The 24880-nt window shown below is 33.1% G+C and overlaps 1 protein-coding gene across 1 annotated transcript in view; it reads left to right on the top strand.

Annotated features, from left to right (window-relative positions):
- LOC126888252 (ecdysone oxidase-like) overlaps positions 1-24880 on the top strand; it is a 51270-nt gene that overhangs the window by 13087 nt on the left and 13303 nt on the right. The window lies entirely within an intron of this gene.

Genomic DNA, 24880 nt, shown 5'->3' with positions numbered 1-24880 from the left:
CGTTCGCCACTCCTCTCCGTCCGTACATTGATCTACTTTCAGACCTCTTTCATCCATGGCTTTGTTTATTCCTGCCTGTCAACTTTACCTCGGTCTACCTCTTCTTCTTCTACCTTGCGGTTTCTAGTTTTGCACTTGTTTTGTGATTCTGTCTTCATGCATTCTTTGTACGTGACCAAACCATCGTAGTTGTATTTCGTTGATTTCGTAATTTGTTGTATGTGTGACCTTCATTATTTCTCGTATCCGTTCATTGGTGACATGTTCTCTTCTTGATCTTCCTGCAGCTCTTCTCCAGAAGTCCATTTCGGTGACATCTAACATTCGTTTTGATTTTTCCTTCATATGCCATACTTCTCAGCTCTATGTTATAATGCTTTTCACTACGGCGTTATGGATCTATTTCTTGTTTTGGTTGTTTATCTGCTTGTCCCAGAGTACTGAGTTTAGGAGCCTAATTGCTTTCCTGCCCTGAGTATTTCGTTCTTTAATGGCTCCGTCCAGTGTTCCATCATTCGTGATTTTTATACCCAGGCATTTATATTCGTGACATTTACTGATTGTTTCTCCTCCTTACTATAGTCGAGGTAGTGAAGCATTTTGGCTCACAATTTTTTCATCCAACATGGATGAAATTTTCACAGAAGGTAGGGAATAGTCCAAGAATCATTTTCTATATCATGCCGCTGTACGCTAAAAGCTTGGGGTGGTTACCACCCTATCTCGGGGACGGGAATATTTTATTGCATTTTAACCATGTAAATCGATGTAAAAAGTAATTCCAAAAAAAAATGTATTTAAAATTTTTTTTAAAAAATGTTTTTTTGAAAGTAACAGTTTTTCGACGAAAAAATCGCCTTTTTTAGAGGGTTTTTTGAGAATACCTCGAAAAATATGCATTTAATCAAAAAAAAAAACTGTAGATATCAAAAATGTATCTTTTAGTAACACAAATTAAATTAAACTTAAATAATCTTTTTTTAAGTATACCTACTGTTAGACCTTTCAAAAAATAATAATATGAAGCTCCTCTAGCATGAAAATTAAGCGACTTATGATCAAAACAGTCGGTACCTGCTATTCTCTATGAAAAAATCAGTGAAAACAACCCCCTAACTACCCTACTAATTAAAAATTGGTCTTCACCTTTCTGTCATTCCCTTTATATTCGTATTATCAATACACCCAAGAAGTTTGACCTATTTAAAGGCCTAATTTTAGAAAAATTGGAGTTACGAATACTGGAGATACGAAAAAAATTATGGACTACTAAATTGTAGCTTATTACTTAATAAGTAAAATTCCCTTCTGCATAGATTTTCATTACAGTGAACAGATAGCGAGATATTATAGCTATCTAAAATCTCTATTTTCGAGCAAACACCCCCTTATTCTTTTAAACCCACCCCAATTAAAAACTAAGGGCTCTTACAGAATTTAGTTTTCACAGTCTTATAACTCTTTAAAAATCCTACAAAATTATTTTTGAAAAAACTTTTTATCGCCAAAAATGAAGGAGCTATGTTTAGAAAACCAATATTTTTTTGAAAAATTGGAATAGTCCACTTATGGATCATTTTCAATGTATGTATAATACCACAGAACCGGTTCGTATACTAGAAGATGACTAAAAAACTATTTTTATTTGTATTTGTACATATTTGTAAATTCGTATTTTTGTGTAAATAAATGTTTTTGTAATTCTTTAATTCTACTTTTTTTTTCTGTATAGATCTATTAAATTATCTACTTATAAAAATTGTGATGTTATTAAGGGTGGTTTTTAAGGGTTGAAATTTTATGATATTTTATCCTAAAGTATAAAACAATCATTATTTAACCAATCAAAACCAAATTTTACCCATATTAAAATTTACAATGTTTTTATATAATTTTTGTTAATAAGGGGTAGGTTACACCCCTAAAACAATCAACGCCCTTAAGCATGATATAGAATATGAAGTACAGGGTAAGATGATCCTAATCCCAAATTTTTATGTAAATCGATGCAAGCCGAAATTATTCGTTTAGGATAAGTAAATTTTTTATATATAGCTCCCAGAAGGGTGGTTTTAAAGGTTGAAATATTATGATAGTATATCTTAAAGCATAAAACAATCATTATGTTCCTAATAAAAACCAAATGTTGACAATATTAAAGTTTAAAATATTGTTTTATAATTTTTTACAATTAGGGGTAGTTTTCCTTTTCACATTTCTATGTTAATATTTGTATTCTCCATTGCCTCCATAACTTTACCAGAGGCACACTGTCGCATGCCTTTTTCAGATCAATAAAATATACGAAATAAATCTCTTGGTTAATCGCTGTTTTCTTTTCCATGATTTGTGCGATTGCAAAAAGGTGATGATCAATTGTAAATCTTCCGGCTTTAAATCCTGCTTGTTCTTTTGCTTCCATTTCCTTGTATTCGTCTTCTATTCGGTTTTTTAAGATCCTTCCGTATATTTTGCTGATTGTTGGTGTAACGGAAATACCCCTGTAGTTATCACATTGTTTTCGATGTGTACTTTTACATAAATGTTAAAAAAAAATTTACCTTGTTTAATTACGGTCAAAGTTAGCCACTTTTTTTTATTTAATTCACAGCTAGTTTGTTCATAACAATTAAGAAACCTAACTGTCGCTATTTTGAAGTTCAAGGTATGTATATAGTTTATGTGTAAAAGTTTGAGTAAACTTGAACATAGTGGTTAATATATCTTTAACCCGGCACCTGCCAAGTGGCTTTGCAAGGCATCAACTGCCACGTGGGGTGCTCACAGCACCCCTTAAAAATTTTCTGTGATCTACTTGTTTATAAACAAAATAATGTGTTGGGTTACACAAGAATATAAAAAAAACATGTTTTATTAACTTATTAGCTACTAATATATTATAAAAGTTAAAAAATAAAATTAAAAAGGTGTTATAAGCAAATTAGCAAGTACCAACCCATAATAAATGAAGTGATGTAAAATATCTAAGAAAATTAAAATTTATTGAGTATAGAGAATATATTAATAATTTAGATCAGTTATTACAATAAAAAAATGTAAATCTGACCTGTTTATCAAAAACATAAAAAAATTTTACTGCCAGATGATGACACCCCAATTCGAATTTAGAGCTACAATTTCAGAATGACACTAAATAGCCACTTCAAACACAAACAGATCTATGCTATATAATATTATTGAAAGCTACTATGACGCACAGGACGGTTAACAAATTTGAAATGCCAAATATTTGATGAAAATGTGTTATGGGTTGCTGGTAGCACCCCACGTGGCAGGTGCCGGGTTAAAAATAACGTGGCTAACTTTGCTCGTAATTAACCTAGGCGAAAGGTTTTTTTTTTTGAAAATTCGTGTAAAAATATGAGCTTTTCAAATCCCAACGCAGGTTTAGTCAATATGTTAATATGGTTATTTAAATTGTTTATAAGCCAAAAATGATTCTACTTTCGTAAAATGTTTTCAGAATGGTAAAAATGACTTCTTATTGATTTTTTAAATAAGTTGAAAACATAAGTATTCTTCTTTCCTGTAGTTTTCACAGAATTGCTGTATCATTATTATTTTCTGAACAATAACATTGGGACATCTCTTTGTGATAAACAAATCGAATGAAATTTAAACTAATTGACAAATCGTCTGGAAATTTTTTGTGCATTATGGACTATTTGACTCAACATTTCATGCAATATCAAAGTCTTAAGTTCATTTTTGCAAAAGGTATAGAAATTTTTTTTTCGAAATTTAGTTTTATTTTGCAATTTCCCAAGTAACAAATAATCGGATCAAAATTCAAAAACTTCCATTTTAAACCTTTGCTTTTCTACTAAAAGATGAATAATCTAAATAAGATATTTAATTACCTTATTTTTACCTGTAGCGATTTAAACGAAAAAACTGTCATATTTGACCCATATTTGTTAATAACTAAAATTCTCGTCCGAACTGTGACGGGCATTGTTGTATTTATAATGTAATAGGTATAACTTACTACGAGAAGAAAGAAAGAAACTTAAAGAAGAAATGTTACAAAAAGAAGCAACCGAAGAAGGAAAAGCAGTAGAAAGGAAATACAAAGAAAAAATATAGCGGTTAAAAAGGAACCCAGAAAAGACAAGATACTATGTAGATCATATGGTAAAAATGTCAGAAAAAGCTGCGCAAGGAAACGACCTGAAAATACAGTACATCATCCGAAATTTGACAGGGAAAACACTAAACATTAATAAACAAATCAAAGATAAACAAGGAAATATAATTACATCAGAACATAAAATAATACAAAGATGAAAAGAACACTGCGAGGAAATATACTCCAAACATAAGATATAAACGAAGATAATGTAATACAGGAAATTAACATTAGAACAGTTGAAATTACGAAAGAAGAAATACAAAACACACTGAATCAACTAAAAAATGGAAAAGCCGATGAAAGCTACAACCTACCGATAGATTTAATAAAGGCGGACGCAAACGAATCAGTAGAAATATTACACAAACTCTTTAACAAGATATGGGCCGACTAGGAGCTCCCACAGAAATGGAACGAGGGTGTAACCATTAAGATACCAAAAAAGGGCGATTTAAATAAATGCTAGAATTGGCGAGCAATAACACTGCTAAGTGCCACATTCAAAATAATGTCAAATATCATTGAATAGACTGAAGCCAGAACTAGACAAGAAACTAAGACTAAGAAACAACCAAGAAGGTTTTCGCGCAAAACGCTCCACTATCGACCACATTTGTACCGTATCTGTACCTCTGTATCTTTTACCTGTACCGCTGTATCTCTTGTACTCTATAATTATCTTGGAACAAGCTAGTGCATGGCAAAAAAAATATAAACATGTTTACTTTGACTTTGAAAAGGCCTTGGATAGTATAAACAGAGAACAAATGTGAAAGATTCTAAAACTATATGGACTACCGATAAAATACATCAACTTAATCAGACTATTTTACAAGAAATATAGAGCCAGACTAGAACATGCGGGAAAAATGGTAGTATGTAGATATGGTACCCCGTCAAAATAGCCCCGTCAAAAAAGCTCCGACAAAATAGCCCCGACATAATATCCCGCACACAAAATAGCTCCGACAAAATAGCCTGCAGACAAAATCGCCGCGGAATAATAGCCCGCCGACAAAATAGCCCCGACAAAATAGCCCCGACAAAATAGCCCCGAAAAAAAAGCTCCCTTCAGAATTCATCATGAAATAATTCCTTAAAAATACATTTTTTCGGAAATGGTAATTATCCTCTATTCAGATGTTTATCTTAACCACATTAAATAAAAATTGTCTTTTCAGAGAACTCGAGTCCTGTCTTTCCTGCCTCTTGGAAGTTTGAACAATAAAGTTAAGCAAAAATCAATGTTAATTTATGATATAAACATTTTTTTCTGTTTTCGGGCAACAGTAAAATGCATTTTAAATTAAATAAATTAAATACATTCTTCCTTTTTGTCAAATAATTTAAATTAAAAAAAAGTTTTTGGACACCTTGTATAAATAATTATGTAATTGTTTATAAGAGGCTGTTTTAGCCGGGGCTATTTTAGCCGGGGCTGTTTTGACCGGGGCTATTTTGTGTGCGGGCTATTTTGTCGGGGCTATTTTGTGTGCGGGCTATTTTGTCGAGGCTATTTTGTGTTGAGGCTATTTTGACGGGGCTTTTTTGACGGGGCTGTTTTGACCGGGCTATTTTCATTTTGACGGGTCACGTGTAGATATAGCTATACAAAGCGGAGTTAAACAAGGATGTGTGCTATCCCCGACATTATTTCTAATAATAACGGACTGGATCATGCAGAAAGTAAGCGATAATAAAACAGGTATTAGATGGAAAATGCATAACTAGTTGGAGGATTTGTAGTTCGCAGATGACATTTGTCCCCTAACCGAACATAGCAGCCATAAGCAAAAATAGATCGACACGCTTGCAAACTACTCCAAGGTAATGGGCCTGAAGATAAAGAAAAAAAAAACTTAAAAAAACAGTAACCAATAAACTCAAATTAAAATACAAGGAAGACAAATACGGGAGGTAGATAACTTTACATATCTGGGATCAATCATGGAAAAAAAGGCGCTAGTAGATCAGATGTAGAAAAAAGGATAGTAAAGGCACAATATGCACTCATTATATAGGGTGTCCCAAAAGTAGTGGAACGGTCGAATATTTCGCGAACTACACATCGGATCGAAAAACTGAAAAATACGTGTTCAATCATTTTCAAAAATCTATCCAATGACAATAAACACCAACCCCCACTACACCCCCTGGAAGTGGGGTGGGGGGTAACTTTAAAATCTCAAATGGAAACCTCCAGTTTTTCTTGCAGATTTGGATTCGTTACGTAAAAGTATGCAACTTTTATTCAAGACATTTTTTCGAACTGTGGATAGATGGCGCTATAATTGGGAAAAACGATTTATCCTGATACCATAGGTAAATTATAGAAACGGTCTAATATCTCGAGAAATACACTTCCAAATGAGCAACCAAAAATTAGGTTTTTAATATTTTTCGAAAACCTATCGATAAACACCAAACATAACCCTCCAACCCACCCCTGGAGGTGGGGTGGGGGGTAACTTTAAAATCTTAAATAGCAACCCCCACTTTTATTCCAAATTCGAATTCGTCATGAAAAATTATGCAACATTTATTCAAAACATTTTTTAAAATTGCTGATACATTGCGCTAATAAAAATACGATTTATTAGCGCCATGCTATCAGCAATTCTAAAAAATGTTTTCGAATAAATGTTGCATAATTTTTCATGACGAATTCCGAATCTCGGAATAAAAGTAGGGGGTTGCTATTTAAGATTTTAAAGTTACCCCCCACCCACAACTCAGGGGGTGGGTTGGAGGGTTCTCGTTTGGTGTTTATCGACTGGTTTTCGAAAAGTATTAAAAAACCTTTTTTTGGTTGCTCATTTGGAAGTGTATTTCTCGAGATATTAGACCGTTTCTATAACTTTACCTATGGTATCAGGATAAATCGTTTTTCCCAATTATAGCGCCATCTATCCACAGTTAGAAAAAAATGTCTTGAATAAAAGTTGCTTACTTTTACGTAACGAATCAAAATCTGCAAGAAAAACTGGGGGTTTCCATTTGAGATTTTAAAGTTACCCCCCACCCCACCTCCAGGGGGTGCAGTGGGGGTTGGTGTTTGGTGTCATTGGATAGATTTTTGAAAATGATTGAAAACGTATTTTTCAGTTTTTCGATCCGATGTTTAGTTCGCGAAATATTCGACCGCTCCACTACTTTTGGGACACCTTGTATAATCATATAATGCATTAAGGAAAATCTGGAACACACGCGATATATCAGAATTAACCAAAATTAAAATCTTTAACAGCTGTTTTAAGACTATATTGTTGTATGGCGCAGAATCTTAGAGACAGGAAGAGACAACTAGCAAAAAATTACAAACCTTTATAAATAAATAGTTGAGGAAAATCCTAGAAATATACTGGCCAGATAAAATAAAATACATAGATCTACGGAGAAAAACAAAACAAGAGAAGATAACAGTCACGATTAAAAGAAGGAAATGAAAATGGATTATACATACTCTGAGGAAGGATCGAAATAATATAACCAAACAAGCACTCGAATACCAACCAGACGAAAGAAGAAGAAGAGGAAGACCTGATAATAGCTGGAGAAAAACTGTAACAAGAGATTATGAAAGAATTATTGGCGTTGAGATGGAGAGAAGTCAAACAGAGAGCGAGAAACAGAGAGCAATGGAAAATACTTGTATAGCAAATTTCGAAAGAATAAAACAGAAAAGGATGCGCTAAGGAGAGAGAGAGAGAGAGAGAGAGAGAGAGAGAGAGAGAGAGAGAGAGAGAGAGAGAGAGAGAGAGAGAGAGACAGAGAGACAGAGAGAGAGAGAGAGACAGAGAGAGAGAGAGAGAGAGAGAGAGCGAGCGAGAGAGAGAGAGAGAGAGAGAGAGAGAGAGAGAGAGAGAGCGAGAGAGAGAGAGAGAGAGAGAGAGCGCGCGCGCGAGAGAGAGAGAGAAACAATACCGATTATTTATCAATTTAATAATAAACCTAACCTATCGAAAGGCTCATCAAACAATTATTAACTTTAAAAAAATAAACATTTGTCAAGGGTATATAGTGGCATTTTTAAGTATATTACATTATAACTTATTCCATCGAATCTTCCGAGATCCATAATCTTCTTCCATCGAAATAAAATAGAACATTTAAAAGTTTAGAAAATACATTATCCATAACTACACCCAAGAAATAAGTTTTTCTAACCTGATTTAAGAGTATAAAAACGAAAACAAACAATTTACAGCAAATCCTTATCGTATATCCGAGCAAAACCACCTAGTTGGCAAAAGTTATAAATAGAATTTGTCTGGGTTCTTCAACTAAATTCTCACATAAACACGACCAAGGTTAAATATTTTACTTGATACCATAAGTACATTGTTGCCAGTATAACGGATGCCAAAGCGAGCGCTAACTGTATGAAATAATTATTGTTAATATACACGCTGTATATTGATCGGAAGTCACGAAGAGTCAAAACTATACAGAAGCCACGAGGGACGCAAATGCAATATATATATATATATATATATATATATATATATATATATATATATATATATAAATCCTACTATCAATTTGGCATCGATACATTATGCATTTACCATCAATTTGGCATCGTCTTGCAAAGTGGCATCTGTATATCGATGCCACTTTACACTACCTTAATAACTTTTTTCCTGTACTTGTTAGCAGAAGTCTAATCAACTCTGTAGTTAGAGATTTGATTCCTTGATGTTACTTTAATATATCAGCTTTCTTTGTTTATTCCTTACTGACTTATATAAGTTTATTCCATAAAATGTTTGAGTTCAAAATGATGGCACAGTGAAAATATTATATACATTTAGTTCAGTGTTTTACCGTTTTGTCGCTGCCGCTATATACATGAAAACGTATATCCCACTTTCATTATCAATCATTTTGGCATCAGAAATTTGGCATCACTGTTGAATACAATATTATCCACAACGAAAAATAGGCAATTTGAGAATGTATATATTATTTTCATCAACAAATCATTCTGGCATCAAGTTGTTTTCACCCAATTTTGAAAAAATGTGAAAGCTTATAATCCAAGGATGGTACTAAAGGTGAGAAATTTGACCTAAACTATCTGTCCGTCGGTCTGTCCGACCGCGAATATAACTCTTACGTCATTATACCAGGTAGAATGACAAATGAGGTGTCAAATGAAAGCGTATAATCCAAGGATGGTACTAAAGGTGAGATATTTGACTTAAACTTTCTGTCCTTCGGTCTGTCCGACCGCAAATATAACTCCTCCGTCATTATACCAGGTAGAATGACAAATGAGGTGTCAAATGAAAGCTTATAATCCAAGGATGGTACTAAAGGTGAGAAATTTGACTTAGGCTGTCTGTCCGTCGGTCCGACCGACCGCGAATATAGCTCCTCCGTCATTATACCAGGTAGAATGACAAATGAGGTGTCAAATAGAAGCTTATAATCCAAGGATGGTACTAAAGGTGAGACATTTGACTTAGGCTGTCGGTCCGTCCGACCGCGAATATAACTCCTCCGTCATTATACCAGGTAGAATGACAAATGAGGTGTCAAATGAAAGCTTATAACCAAAGATGGTACTAAAGGTGAGAAATTTGACTTAGGCTGTCTGTCCGTCGCGTCGGTCAGTCCGACCCCGAATATAGCTCCTCCGTCATTATACCAGGTAGAATGACAAATGAGATGTCAAATGAAAGCTTATAATCGAAGTATGGTACTAAAGGTGAGACGTCGGTCCGTCCGACCGCGAATATAACTCCTCCGTCATTATACCAGGTAGAATGAAAAATGAGGTGTCAAAAGAAAGCTTATAATCCAAGGATGGTACTAAAAGTGAGAAATTTGACTTAGGCTGTCTGTCCGTCTGTCCGTCCGACCGCGAATATAGCTCCTCCGTCATTATACCAGGTAGAATGACAAATGAGATGTCAAATGAAAGCTTATAATCCAAGGATGGTATTAAAGGTGAGAAATTTAACTTGGGCTGTCTGTCCGTCGGTCCGTCCGACCGCGAATATAACTCCTCTACTATACCAGGTAGAATGACAAAAGAGGTGTCAAATGAAAGCTTATAATCCAAGGATGGTACTAAAGGTGAGAAATTTGACTTACGCTGTCTGACCGTCGGTCCGTCCGACCGCGAATATAGCTCCTCCGTCAATATACCAGGTAGAATGACAAATGAGGTGTCAAATGAAAGCTTATAATCCAAAGATGGTACTAAAGGTGAGAAATTTGACTTAGGGCCGGTTGTTCGAACGCTAATCAACAATGATCATTATTAAATATTTAATTACTGTCACCAAAACTGTCAATGTCAACTTTGTTTGGGTCGCTGAAAACATAATTAATTACAATTATGAGATTTATTATTAATTATGTTAATAATTATTGTTATATTAATTGATTATAGTCTCAGAATTGTAATTAATTATGTTTTAACAATTGACATTGACAGTAATTAATTATTTGATAATGATCATTGTTGATTAGCATTCGAACAACCGGCCCTTAGGCTGTCTGTCCGTCGCGTCGGTCAGTCCGACCCCGAATATAGCTCCTCCGTCATTATACCAGGTAGAATGACAAATGAGATGTCAAATGAAAGCTTATAATCGAAGTATGGTACTAAAGGTGAGACGTCGGTCCGTCCGACCGCGAATATAACTCCTCCGTCATTATACCAGGTAGAATGAAAAATGAGGTGTCAAAAGAAAGCTTATAATCCAAGGATGGTACTAAAAGTGAGAAATTTGACTTAGGCTGTCTGTCCGTTTGTCCGTCCGACCGCGAATATAGCTCCTCCGTCATTATACCAGGTAGAATGACAAATGAGATGTCAAATGAAAGCTTATAATCCAAGGATGGTATTAAAGGTGAGAAATTTGACTTGGGCTGTCTGTCCGTCGGTCCGTCCGACCGCGAATATAACTCCTCTACTATACCAGGTAGAATGACAAAAGAGGTGTCAAATGAAAGCTTATAATCCAAGGATGGTACTAAAGGTGAGAAATTTGACTTACGCTGTCTGACCGTCGGTCCGTCCGACCGCGAATATAGCTCCTCCGTCAATATACCAGGTAGAATGACAAATGAGGTGTCAAATGAAAGCTTATAATCCAAGGATGATACTAAAGGTGAAAAATTTGACCTAGGCTGTCTGTCCGTCGATCCCTCCGACCGCGAGTATAAATCCTCCGTCATTATACCAGGTATAATGGCAAATGAGGTGCCAAATGATAGCTTATAGTTCAAGCATGGTATTAAAGATGAAAAATTTTACCTAGGCTGTCTGTCCGTATGTCTGTCCATCCGCGAATACAACTCCTCCGTTATTAATACAGATAGAATGACAAATCGGGTGTCGAATGAAAGCTTTTAACTTAAGGATGGTATTATTAAAGATGAGAAATTTGACGTCGGAGTTCCGGTTTTAGAGTTGCAACCGTAAGTATTTACTATTTTAAAGTTGCCGAAAGAGAATAAGTGATATATTATTCAACGTGGCTTAGCAAGATGAGAACAAATGTAAAATTTTGGTTTTTACGTAATTTCCGCTTAAAAAGTTATAACCGGAAATGCCATTATTCGCGGTGTGCAAGTACTTGGAACGGATACGAGAAACGATCGTGCGCGAATAGCGGAGAAATATTGCAACTTTCTTAAATAATTCATATTGTCCATTGAAATTGTCAAATTGACGTACATTTCATACCTACTGTCATTGAAGAAGAAAAATTATATGTTGCTCTGCAATATTGATATTATATGCAATTATTATATGAAGGCAAATTAAATTAATTGTATTTTGCTTGCAGTACTGCATTTTAATAACTAATTTTATTTACTACATACAATTGTTTACGTTTTAATAACATAACCTGAATCTTATTTTTTCTTTTTATTATTTTTTTGGATTATGGCCTTGACAATTATCCAGTAACCAGGACTAATATAATTGGCCAATATAATTAAAAGTGCGAATAAAGTTGCAGAGCGTAGAAACCAGGTGTCGTTTTGCCGAACTTGCACGGTCCCAATAGACTCAGAAATAGTATACGAACACATAAATCGAAGCGTATTGAAAGGTTTGAATCTTTAGAGTTATTTCTGTGTAAACAGTTTAGTAAAAATGACTCAAAATTAGTAAATTTGTATATCAATCCACGCAAAGTTACACGAAGAATTCAAATATCGACTTCCAATTCTACTTTCGATTACTTTGGGTGAAAACCTAGGACTTACGAAGTCCAATTACTTGTTTTCTTTAAAAATAAGACATGTCATAAATATGCCTTAGGCATCATAAAAGACAATGACACAGAAAAATCAAACAAGCAGCAGGTCAAAAGGGCCTTAGTTATGTATCTTCGGTCCTATTGGTTCAATCGTGACGTACAGCGCCTGAAACGATGGGATTTAACTGGCAGAATACGATGGTGTAGACAAATGAAAATGACGGCATGTAATAACACTTTAAAATTGTAGAAATAAAATGGATTAACGCACATGGTATGACATATTATGTGAGAGTATTTAACAAATAGAATACGATTACATACGTCCAGTTTTTGACAAGCGACTTCTCTACATATGATAAACGCGAAAGGGCCCCAACGTTCACTGTTCGACATAGGCCTCCCGTTTACTGCATATACCCACTGCTTTCTGACGCTGTGACTTAAGAGGATAGGATTTAACGAATAAAACGACAAAGAAGACTAAACAAGGCAGATCACGGGAAAAACACAACTGTCCGTTTTATACTCCACAGGGAAGCATCAAATATTCAACGTAAGGATATATTATAGTATAACGGTATGATAAATCTTTTTCTTTTTTTTTTTTTTTTCATTTAGTGCATTCCGTACGTTTTTTAAACATAATCAGGAGAAGTTGTTGAATCTCTGAAGTCTATAAAAGAATTTCTTAACAAACCTTTTTTTAATTGTGTTATGGATTATTTTTAAGAATGTGTTTAAAAGGTAGCTCACAGGCTTATTGTTCAATGGTCTTATCACTTTTAAACGCCTGTCTTTTTTGTAGGACTATTAATTGTGATTTCAAACATTCTAGCGGGACAATGCCTTTTGTGTAACTGAAATAAATATTGTTATCCATTTAATTTTTTTCCTCAATTAATTGAATGCCTCCTACTGGTGTTTGGTCTAAGCTTACCGCTTTTCCCCATTTAAGCTAAACTGCTCGTCAAAAGTTAGGGATATAGAAAATTATGCTCATTTTCATAGCTAATTTTTTCGAGAACAGATTAACGGATTCCACTAATTTTTTTTAATATTTTAGATTTTTCGTTAGTATTTACACAGTTGTGCAAAAGTTTACCCAAACTTTTTTTTGTACTTTTACCGAGTGGTCTAAGTACAAAAAAGAAGTTTGAGTAAACCTCTTGTTAGGTATTAGTTACGTATCTTCACTCCCATTGGTCCAAACGTGTCGTACGGCGGCTCAAATGATAGGAATCAGTCAACAGAATACAATGACACAGAAAAATCAATTACAGTAAAATATTGAAAGGGCCTTAGTTACGTATATTCGCTGCTATTTTTCCAATCATGACGTACGGTGGCTAAAATGGTAGGAATTAACCAACAGAATACAATGACACCCAAATCCGGTGTCGGAAAGCTGGTCGAGAACACTTCGTCGACGGAAAATTGGTCGACAACAGTTGGTCGACAAACAGTTGGTCGAATGCACAATTCATCGAATGGACAATTCATCGACGAACATTTGATCGAATGGAATTTTCGTCGACAAACTGTTATTTATCTTTAGGATAAAGGGATTAATGGTGACAAACGACGGGTAACTGGAATATTGTATTATATATATTTTTTTGGGTTTTGTTAATTTTGTACCTAAATCTTACCGGAGGTATTGCGCCTTTTATAAATGTGTAGTTGTGAATTAAGTTTTTGATAATAAAATCAAGAGGGTAAGAATCGCTTTACTTTTAAACTCTTCACTTTTGGCGCATCATGGACGGCTCGTTTTTAAAAGAATCGTTTTAATTTTTTTTTGTATAAACATGCTCTTTCATTCGTTTAAATGTTGCTTTTCAAATTTTCTAATATTTATAAACAAAGCCCCGGTGAATTTTTGAAAAAAGTGGCTAACTCGGGTTTTAAGGGTTGTAGGGCATTAAATTTTTGTTTCAGTTTCTATAAGAATACCAACATGTCGAATAAAAAAAATTAACTTCCTACGTGTTTTTGTTCTGAAGCTATTTTCTTGTGGCATTTTTGGAATTAACTAGTTTTGATGGGAAATAAGCCACAATTTTACTAAAAAAACTGATTTTATTAACGTTTCGACGCTCAAATCGGGTGTCGTTGTCAAAATAAAACCATTTTTTTTAGTAAAATTGTGGCTTATTTCCCATCAAAATTAGTTAATTCCCACATGTTAATGCGGTTGTTATTTTAATTGTTTATTCGCGAACTCAATCGACTATAGGTGGCAGTGCAGTTGCATGAAAATGGCCGATGTAATTGGGATAATGCATTTTGATATAATTAATATTTTTATTGATGTAATTAATTAATATAAATAAATCATTCATTAAATGAACACACCAGACAAGCATTCAATCGACATTGATATATAGGTTAACGGATGTTTTGTTTAAATCTTCATCCCAATTCCTCTAGTTCAAAATAAGCGGCAGCACCCTCGCTTGAGTTCGCGAATAAGCTTAAAATAACACTACTTTTTCAAAATTATTTTATAATTATTTATAATATTTATTATAAACTTTTTATTCAAGACTTGATCTAATTTGATAAATTGAACCTTTCTCTTTGGTTTGATGTCTTTAGAATTTATGTTGACCTAATAGTTTATGCATAATAACGCTGTAGATAGAAGCTTTTTGGGATAAACAATTTCAATTTTGCAATAACTATTAGGTAAAACTTCTTGAAATTTTAACGGCTGAATACTTCTAATATTGTTCCTTTACTTACGCGAAAATAAAGCTTTTAGTGTATTTTTAGAAAAGTTATTAATTATTTTCAAAAAATCGACTTTTGAAGCTATTTTCCCAATAACTAAGCAACAAATTAACAAAAAGAACTTTCCAAACACTCATTTTAAAGAATTTTCTATGCTCTTCAGTAAAATTGTATCACCTTTCCATACAGCATACCGGTCTCCACCTTTAATATTTACAATCAAATAGCGATCTTTAATTGTTTATATATTGTTTATAAGTTAAAAAGTACGTTTGATTTTTTGCATAATTTTTATATTGGATACTGTTGTAACTAAATTTACCCTAATGCCATAAGCAGTTCTTAGATACCTGTATCAACGGATGTCACGAAAGAGGCCATTTATTTGCTAATTTCTCTGGTCTATCACACCCTTTCTTATCTGTGTTTACAATCCAAATCATTAAGCCACATAAAGAGGTAGGGCAATAAACTCACTATAGCTATAGAAATGCTTTTACTACAAAATTTTAAAAGATAAGAGTTATAACGGAACAAGTATGCATACCTGCATTTTAAGACCCAGGTAGATTTTTGGGGATGACACAATGACACTAAAAGATGGCTTTGCCGATGATTGCATTCAATTGAGATGGTAAGTAGGTATGAATCACCTCTAGTTATATTTTAATGGCTTTGTAATTTAACTTCATGGGGTACGAAAGAATTAAGAAACTTTTAAGAATTTGAAAAAACATAGTTTTTGGGGGGTTTAGGTGTTTTACACAATTTTTGAATATCCCTAAAAACTCAGTTATTTCAAATTATATATACGTAACCTATAAAAAACCTTGAGTTAGTCTATTTTGAAGTATATAAAATGGAGAAAATCCCAAAAAACTACCGAAAAAACCAGTTTTCCGGATTTTTGAAGATGGCGCACCTTACGAATAAATCTGAAAAAAGTCAGAAATACAGATTTTGATAAAATTCACAAAACGCAAAAAAATTAGACATGCAGCCATCGCCAAAAAAAGTTATACGTACCTATTAAAAAAACAAAAAACATTGAGGTTATGTACACTCGACCTTCGGGTCCATAAAAATATATGTTTTGTAAAAGCCTCAGCTGTGCGTGTGAATTTTTTGTAATTTATAATTTAATTGCAAACCAACTTAAAAAAAAATAAAATCGAAAAATTGACATTTTTTGATGTGGGGAAAGGGGAAGGGGGTGGTGGGCTAAAATTGCGGTGATTCTTAATTTTTTTAATCACATAGAACGTAAAAAAATAAAAAAAAATATTCAGGCTGTATCGACTTCAAAATAATACAGCATCATGCCAAAAGGGCCTTAGTTATGTATGTTCGGCCCTATTGATCCAATCGTGACGTACGTCGGCTGAAATGATAGGAACTAACCAATAGCATACAATGACATAGAGAAATCAAATACAGCCTCATGTCAAAAAGAATAGAATAAACAAAAATTTCTTTTGAATTAAATATTTGAAATAAAAAATCACACTAAATTTTCTTTTTTTTTCACCCTTTCACTTATCAATATAAACATAAAAGTTTTTAGAGAGTTTCGCCCTCGGTTATAATGTAATCTTTCATTCTGCGTTTAAATTTTTCCAAAATTCTTATTAGTTTTCTCAGGATTCGAATAAACTGAATGCATTTAAATAGCATTGGTCATAATTTTGCGCCTACTCCCTCAAGGCTTAAAAAATGTAACATTTCAAAGGAATGGAGATATTTCAAAGATTCGCTGAGACTATAATTTTTATCTAATATACATATATCTGTAGTCCATCCACTCACGGTAAATATTGCAAAACCTCCGAATTTTAAACAACCGCTTGGATTGACATGAAATTGGGTATGCACATAGCTGACAGGTCAAAGAAAAAGTGATATTGTGCCGACGTGTGCTTTTGCCTTGGGAGTTAGTACAACCACTTTTATAATGTGAAAAGACATACATTCAAAATAAGTCCTAAAGTGGATAAACTGAGTAATTCTAAGCTAGTTTTTGTTCTATAGATTTTTTCTTAACATACTGTTTGAGTTATTTGCAAGTGAATATATTATGTTCGTTTTTCAACAAAAAAGTCACGTTTTTAGACGGTTTTAGAAAAAAACTCAAAAAGTATTTTAACGAAAAATATTTTTAGCAAAAATATAGCGTATAAAAAAGTGAAAACAATGGTGTATGTATGAAGTCTGTAGACCCTGTAAAAGTAGAGTTGTAGTTAAGAGGAAACAGTAGCGATCAACAGGTAGCGAAAACGCGTTCCAAGATTGCGGCTGTAATTTTGAATATTTTTTCGAGATATTTGGCACACGTATTCGTAATATAATAAAGAATGGCGGTACAGAGCCCAATTTGAAAAATATATGAATATGTGGAAATTACTCTGTAATTAAATACAATATTTAAAAAACGAGCCTGTACCGCCATTAAGAAGAACAAAAAAATACACTTTCTTCAAATGAACTTTTTTATCCGATGCCTAGATTTTGTGTCATTTTGGAACTACTAAAATTTTGTATTTCATTAGTAGTTCCAAAATGACACAAAATCTAGGCATCGGATAAAAAGTTTATTTGAAGAAAGTGTATTTTTTTGTTCTTCTTAATGGCGGTACAGGCTCGTTTTTTTAATATTATATTTAATTACAGAGTAATTTCCACATATTAATATATTTTTCAAATTCGGCTCTGTACCGCCATTCTTTATTATATTACGAATACGTGTGCCAAATATCTCGAAAAAATATTCAAAATTACAGCCGCAATCTTGGAACGCGTTTTGGCTACCTGTTGATCGCTACTGTATCACCTTAATGAAAAGCAGGTTCTACTTCGTCAAAATACAAATCGAATATTTTAACATGAAATAACCATAAAACGAAGCACTTTTCGGGAAAAACTCATGACTTACAACTGTTATAAAATGTCTAAAAAGTTTTATTTGTATTTTTATAAACGTTTCTAGCATCAAAAGTTAGTTAGCATCAAAATGAAGTCTCTTTTTTGTTAAAAAAATGTAAAAATCACCGCCTAATTTACTTATGTATTGTTTATGTGATATGTACATTTTTTACTCTTTGAGATATTTAGTATCACTAATGTTTAAGTTATTTTAAACCAAGGCATTTTTTTTCAAAATTAAAATTTTTTTATTTTAAAACCAATTTTTTTTAATAAGCATTTCTTGCCAATAAATCTTATAGATCATATAAACAGTATAATATAAGTAAATTAACTAGGGCGGTAACTATTAATTTCATATGGAATGCTAATTAGGTGGTGATTTTCACGATTTCTTTTAGCAAAAAAGGGACATATTTTATTTAAAGCGTAACTTACTTTTGATGCTGATGGTGATAGAATAGATACTTTTTAAATAACAAAAATAAAACTTTTTTAAACACTTTAAAAAATTTGTGGCGAGTTTTCCCCGAAAAGTGCGTTATTTTTTGGATATTTTACGTTGAACTAGTCGATTTGGAATTCGACGAATAAGAACCAACTGTTGTTCAGCTCCAACTCTGTTTTTATTGTGTGTCCAGACTTCATACATACATAATTTTTTTTACTGTTTTATAAGCTTTATATTTGCTAAGAATAGTTTTTTCGATCAAATACTTACTTTTTGATTTATTTACGAAAAACCATCTAAAAACAAAAAATACAAGGAATTTAATTAGTTTATCCACTTACGGACATATTTTTACCTATATTTTTTCACACTCGAGAAGGGGGTGGTACTCATCCCCAGAAAAAAGCACACACTGGCACAATATCACTTTTTTCTTTGACATGTTAGCTATGCTTATGTCAAATTTCATGCCAATCCAAGCGATTTTGTAAAATCCAAAAACAGTGAGTAAATTGTCCAATGATATCTTTAAAAAAGACTAGTGCATTTTACAAAAACTTAGGTCAATAAATAATATGAAAACAGCGGAATATCAACCAATGTTGAATGTTTTTACAAAGTATTGTTTATTTTTCGCTACTCGAAGGGGACAACTATTAAACTGGTTTCTTCCACTTCCAGACAATTTTTTAACCGCATATGACATCAAAACCAGAATTAAAAAAATTCGGTTTCGACCTCTTAATACACGTAAATTGATCAAGTATATTTTTCTGTGACTATGTGTGTCACTTCCGGGTACACCATTTTAACCGGAAGTGGTGTAAAACTAAAAAAAGTATTTCTTTGTTCTCATTTTTCTAATGCGCGTCAAATTTCTAATCGCTAGTACCATCTATGGGTTATAATCTTTCATTCAACCTCTGTGATTATATCTGACAGACGGACGGACAGACAGGCATAAAACCGGACAGGCATAAATATTTGTTCTCGTCTTTCTAAGGCGCGTCGAGTAATACATAGTTTGTACTATTTCTGCGAATTTAGAACAATACTTCGGGTTGCAACTCTTTATCCTGAAGTCGGAGGCCAAATTTCTCACCTTTAGTACCATCTTTGGGTTATAAGCTTTCATTCCACATCTAATTTGTCATGTTTTAACCCGGCATCCGACAGGTGAACTTTTTTGCCACTAACAGACAGGTGGGATGTGACAAACCCCAGCATTGAAAGAGTTAAAGAATCTCAAAAAATATCTCTACGTTTAGATTAGTTAACAGAAACAGTAAAGATGCAGTAGAAATAAACAAACCAAGACACGTTAAATGATACTAGGAGCACTCCCGAATCATAATTTACAATGTGTAAACTTTGGAAATCATGACTTGGAATTTACAATGTATATACTGATGTGATCTTGATTATTGATATGAGATAATATTCTTATATGTCACTTAATTTAATCAATGTATTAATACTAATCTAATTAATTAACCAGATCACATATCAATATGTTTTCAATCTCAGGGCGAATTATAAATTAATTACTTACTTTCGTGGCTTCTGAATATTTCTTAATGGTTCCTAATCGGGATAGAAAAGAAAAGAGTAAAAAAAATACAAATATGGGTTACAATTATAATCAAAATATTTTTTATTTTATTCAAAAGGCAATCAATGCTTAATATTTGCTATTTCTTATTATTCTTAAACATAACATTTACAACTGGGAATTTTATTTCCTTTTGGTTTTCTATTGAAAGTTTTTATTAACATTTAACTATTAGGAGTTATTAGGGACAACTCTATTTAAGTTTGATGAAGCTTTTCTGATATTATTGATTATGTTATTCAATTTTTTATGTGGAATTTAATACGAAAAACCCATACATTCATGTCCAAACAAATGAGACTGACCTTTTCCTGGTGAACTGAAAATGTCCTCACACAAAACCCTTTCCTGCTATCCTTGGCTGCGATCAAACCTCGTCCTGGCTTCCAGTGATGTTCTCCTTTGAAAAACTAGCTCGAATAGCTCTCGTTCCTGCTTTTGTCGTGATGCTGTGTTCTACCTTTTTCGAAACTGCTATCAGCTACCGGGACACTCTGGGCTCAAGGAGGTTCTTTTACTCTCGACCTGGCCTACTTCTCGTTCCACGATAGATACTCCACACTCACGGAACTACCGGCTTTCTCACTCCTCGAACACTACCGTCTACTACTCGACTTCACTTCTCGACAGCTCAAAACATTCTGATCCCACTTTGTCATTCATTCACCTACTTTCTCAATATCCCTTCCAGATTCACAAATCAACCTTCCACCACCAACTCTCATTCTCAGTATTCCTCAAAAACCAATTTTTAATCTTTCTAAATATGCTTAATGGATTTCAAAAGAAAATATTTAATTCCCATTCTAAAATCACTTTCTACTATTTACAAATTTTAATGACCTATTCTCTCTTTCAAATGAGTCTTATTTAGCATAGGCTAATGATCGAAACCTTCCGCGAAAAACGATAATGAACTATCATCTATTTCACTGAGTTTTATTTAGCATAGGCTAATGATCGACCTTCCGAGAAGAACGATAATGGTACGCGTCATTCACTTTGTTTATTTTAAGCGCACTGTCCCGAGTTCCGTCTAATCACTTCTTAAAATTAAATATAACAATTTGTTGTATACAGGGTGTTCTAAATTTATATGCCCGTGGTTGAGAAAATTGAAAATATTTTATATTAAATTGAATCCTGTTTACAACCATCAAAATTTAATTTTCATATCAAATAGAAATATAACAATACATTGTAAATAATTATGATTCGGGAGTGCTCCTAGTAGCATTTAACGTGTCTTGGTTTGTTTATTTCTACTGAATCTGGATTTTAAATTTAGTATAAATTTCTACGTATTATGACTGTTTCTTGTTGAGAATAAAGAAAAAACTTCACCAATTATGGTTTCATTTCGAAAACAACGCACACATCTTATGGAAAATATAATGTCACTCAAATTCAATAAAATTTATACGAATAGATCCGTTTTAATTTACCGATCAAATCTTATCATTGCGCCAACTCTCTATTTTCAAAAATAAGAGCAGAAATTGATACAAATAAATCTGAAATCAAATGGGTAGGTACATAAGTTAGAGAGAGAAAAAATATTTTAAACTACCCAGATTTTCGGTACTCCATAAATCAGCGGATTAGTTTCACTAATCCGCTTAGGCCCAGCGGGATTTAAGCTCTTATGAATAGCACTCGGAGCAATAATGATTGTAACTTTAACACTTTTAACACTTTATGGACTCCAAAAATGTGATTTCGATAAACTTTAATTGCAATTTGCGCCGTAATTAATCATAATTAAGAGTTGGCGCAATGATAAGATTTGATCGGTAAATTAAAACGGATCTATTCGTATAAATTTTATTGAATTTGAGTGACATTATATTTTCCATAAGATGTGTGCGTTGTCCGTATTATGACTGTTTCTTGTTGAGAATAAAGAAAAAACTTTACCAATTATGGTTTCATTTCGAAAACAACATAAGTCCACAAACTTTAAAACATAATATCAAAAAAATAAGCAACATTTAAACTTTTTTGGTCTTTCAGATATAGGTCTGGATCCCGCGTATGAAAAAAAAGTTGATTAATAGCAAGCTGAAAATTTGTTAATAGCTTAAGGGTGTCTAGTCGGATAAACTTTGATATATGGGAACACTGGAACAGGGGCAGTTTTAATTTTGGAACAGGTTAAAAATTTGAAACGGTCACACCACGAAAACGGCACATGTATTTTGTCCGACAGAACAGACTTAAACTCTTCGAACAGAGATTAAACTCTCATGCAAAAATTAGACTGCTATTTATCACCAAATGGGCCTTTTAATGAGTAGAGCATGTAGAATATGTCAAATGACAGGAATTATGACAGGTGATAAATAGCAGTCTAATTTTTGCATGAGAGTTTAATCTCTATTCGGAGAGTTTAAGTCTGTTATGTCGGACAAAATAAATGTGCCGTTTTCGTGGTGTGACCGTTCCAAATTTTCAACCTGTTTCACAATTAAAACTGCCCCTGTTCCAGTGTTCCCATATATAAAAGTTTATCCGACTAAACACCCTTAAGCTATTAACAAATTTTCAGCTTGCTATTAATCAACTTTTTTTTCATACGCGGGATCCAGACCTAATAGATGCATTTATAACCCATAATACTTATATAAAATATAGTATTACTATCAGAATCTCTAACTACTAATGGAAAGATTTTTACGTTTCCTGAAAAATTTACACATTGTAACATACAGTGCTTCCATAAAGTAACGCATAATTTCATTATTTCGTAAACCGGCGACTTTAAGGAAAATTTTCGAAACAGGTCGATTTTTATTTTTAAATTACAATTTTTTGGCATATTACATATCATACTAGTGATGTCATCCATCTGGGCTTGATAACGTAATCGATGAATTTTTTAAATGAGAATAGGGGTCATGTGATAGCTCATTTGAAAGGGTATTTAATTCTCTATTTACTAATACAAACAATAACATAATTATATATACAGGGTGTCCAAAAAGAATTCTTTAATTAAATTAATTGAGACAAAAAGAAAAATGTATGTAACTTATTTAATTCAAAATTCGTTTTACTTTTGTCAGAAAATTAAATGTTAGAGCTGCCATCCACCTGCCTCTTGGAAGTTTAAGATTACGCTTAAGCGAAAATCAATATTTAGGTTTTAAATAAAACATTTTTATGTTTGCTGGCACCAATAAAATATATTTAGAATTAAACAAATTACATACATTCATCTTTTTATACCAATTAATTTCATTTAAATAACATTTTTTGGACACCCTGTATAAATAATTATATTAACAATTATATTATTGAATAGAGAATTACATACCCTTTCAAATGAGCTATTACATGCCCTTTATTCTTATTTAAAAAAATCAACGATTACGTCATCACGCCCAGATGGATGACGTCACTAGTATGATATGTATGCCAATAAATTGTAATTTAAAAATAAAAATCGACCTGTTTCGGTATTTTTCCTGAAAGTGTCCGGTTTGTGAAATAATGAATTTATGCGTTACTTTATGGACGCACTGTATATTGTTTCGCAATGACCCATTAAATTATTATAAATGCAATTAACCATTGACCATGTCATGAAAATGGCAATATAAAATTAATTTTTCAAATGTCAAACTTTAAAATTTGTTTTTGTTAACAAAAAAATAATTTAAATATCTATTATGAAATTCGTTACAAACAAAATCTGATATTTCAACTAAACGAAACAAAATACACAATAAAAGTGAATTATTAAACTCATTCAGGGACCCGTTCAGACAAAAGAGCCTACAACTGGTTTTTACCTGAGTGCGAGTGGAAGACTTGTAACGTGAAGCGATCGATATTATGTATCTAACTAGGTACTGTCTTTTCCGTAAAAATGTATATCTTGGCAACATCCTGTTGTTGCCAAAGTGATGTTTAAGCAATGTTTTTGACCTACGGGGGTCAAATTGTCGTTATAGTGTAAGGAATAAAATATATAAATAAATCGGATTACTGAAAATCCGACAACGGTGCCAAGCTTAAAGAAGTGTACTAAGCGAACATTCACGGATTATACCTAGAAAATGATAGCATTTCTAGGTGATGCCAAATGACTGCAACGTGAAAAGATGCCAATTTAATAGCGGGATGTATATATATATATATATATATATATAGACGTACACACCGGCCATGTGAGTCCCATTTTGCCATATGCTGCGCACCGTCTGAGACCCGTTTTGACCATGCGAGACCCTTCAGCGGGACTCGCATGGTTTTATCGTGTATATCGGTTGCAGAAGGTCCAACTTATCAAAAAAAACTGATCAACAAAAATTTTTTTTTGGACTCGGAAGTCTGTTTGCTATCGCAAAATATATGAAATTTAGTTCATAGAAATGCCCCACAGGCGGCGCACAGGTAGACTGTATGTAAGCTGTATGTCCATCCGAGACCCAGATTGATCAAACATTATATGCGAGACCCAAAACCCGGCAACATTGCTTTGTTATAATTTACGAAAGAAATTTCATTTGAACGTTATTTTAGCCAGGGACGCGATTCCAAAAGAACGACTGTCCTCCGCCATATTTAAAGACGGCGTAAATCGTGTAGCCGAGAAACAGAATCGCGGGACTGATTATATTTTGTCAGCAGGCTACTTTTCACCAGATTATTGATTAAGTATTGGTTGTATTCGGTGGGATTTTGTATTTACCGCTAAGTTGGAAAAATAACGTTTGTGCGATGAAAAAATTTAAAGTTGTATGTATTTTTTAATCCACATTATAAAAAGATAATAA

Source organism: Diabrotica virgifera, chromosome 7 (genome assembly GCF_917563875.1).
Source record: "Diabrotica virgifera virgifera chromosome 7, PGI_DIABVI_V3a".
Taxonomy (NCBI): Eukaryota; Metazoa; Arthropoda; class Insecta; order Coleoptera; family Chrysomelidae; genus Diabrotica; species Diabrotica virgifera.
The sequence above is the reverse complement of the archived record's forward strand: the minus strand, read 5'-3'. Positions and strand labels throughout refer to the sequence as shown.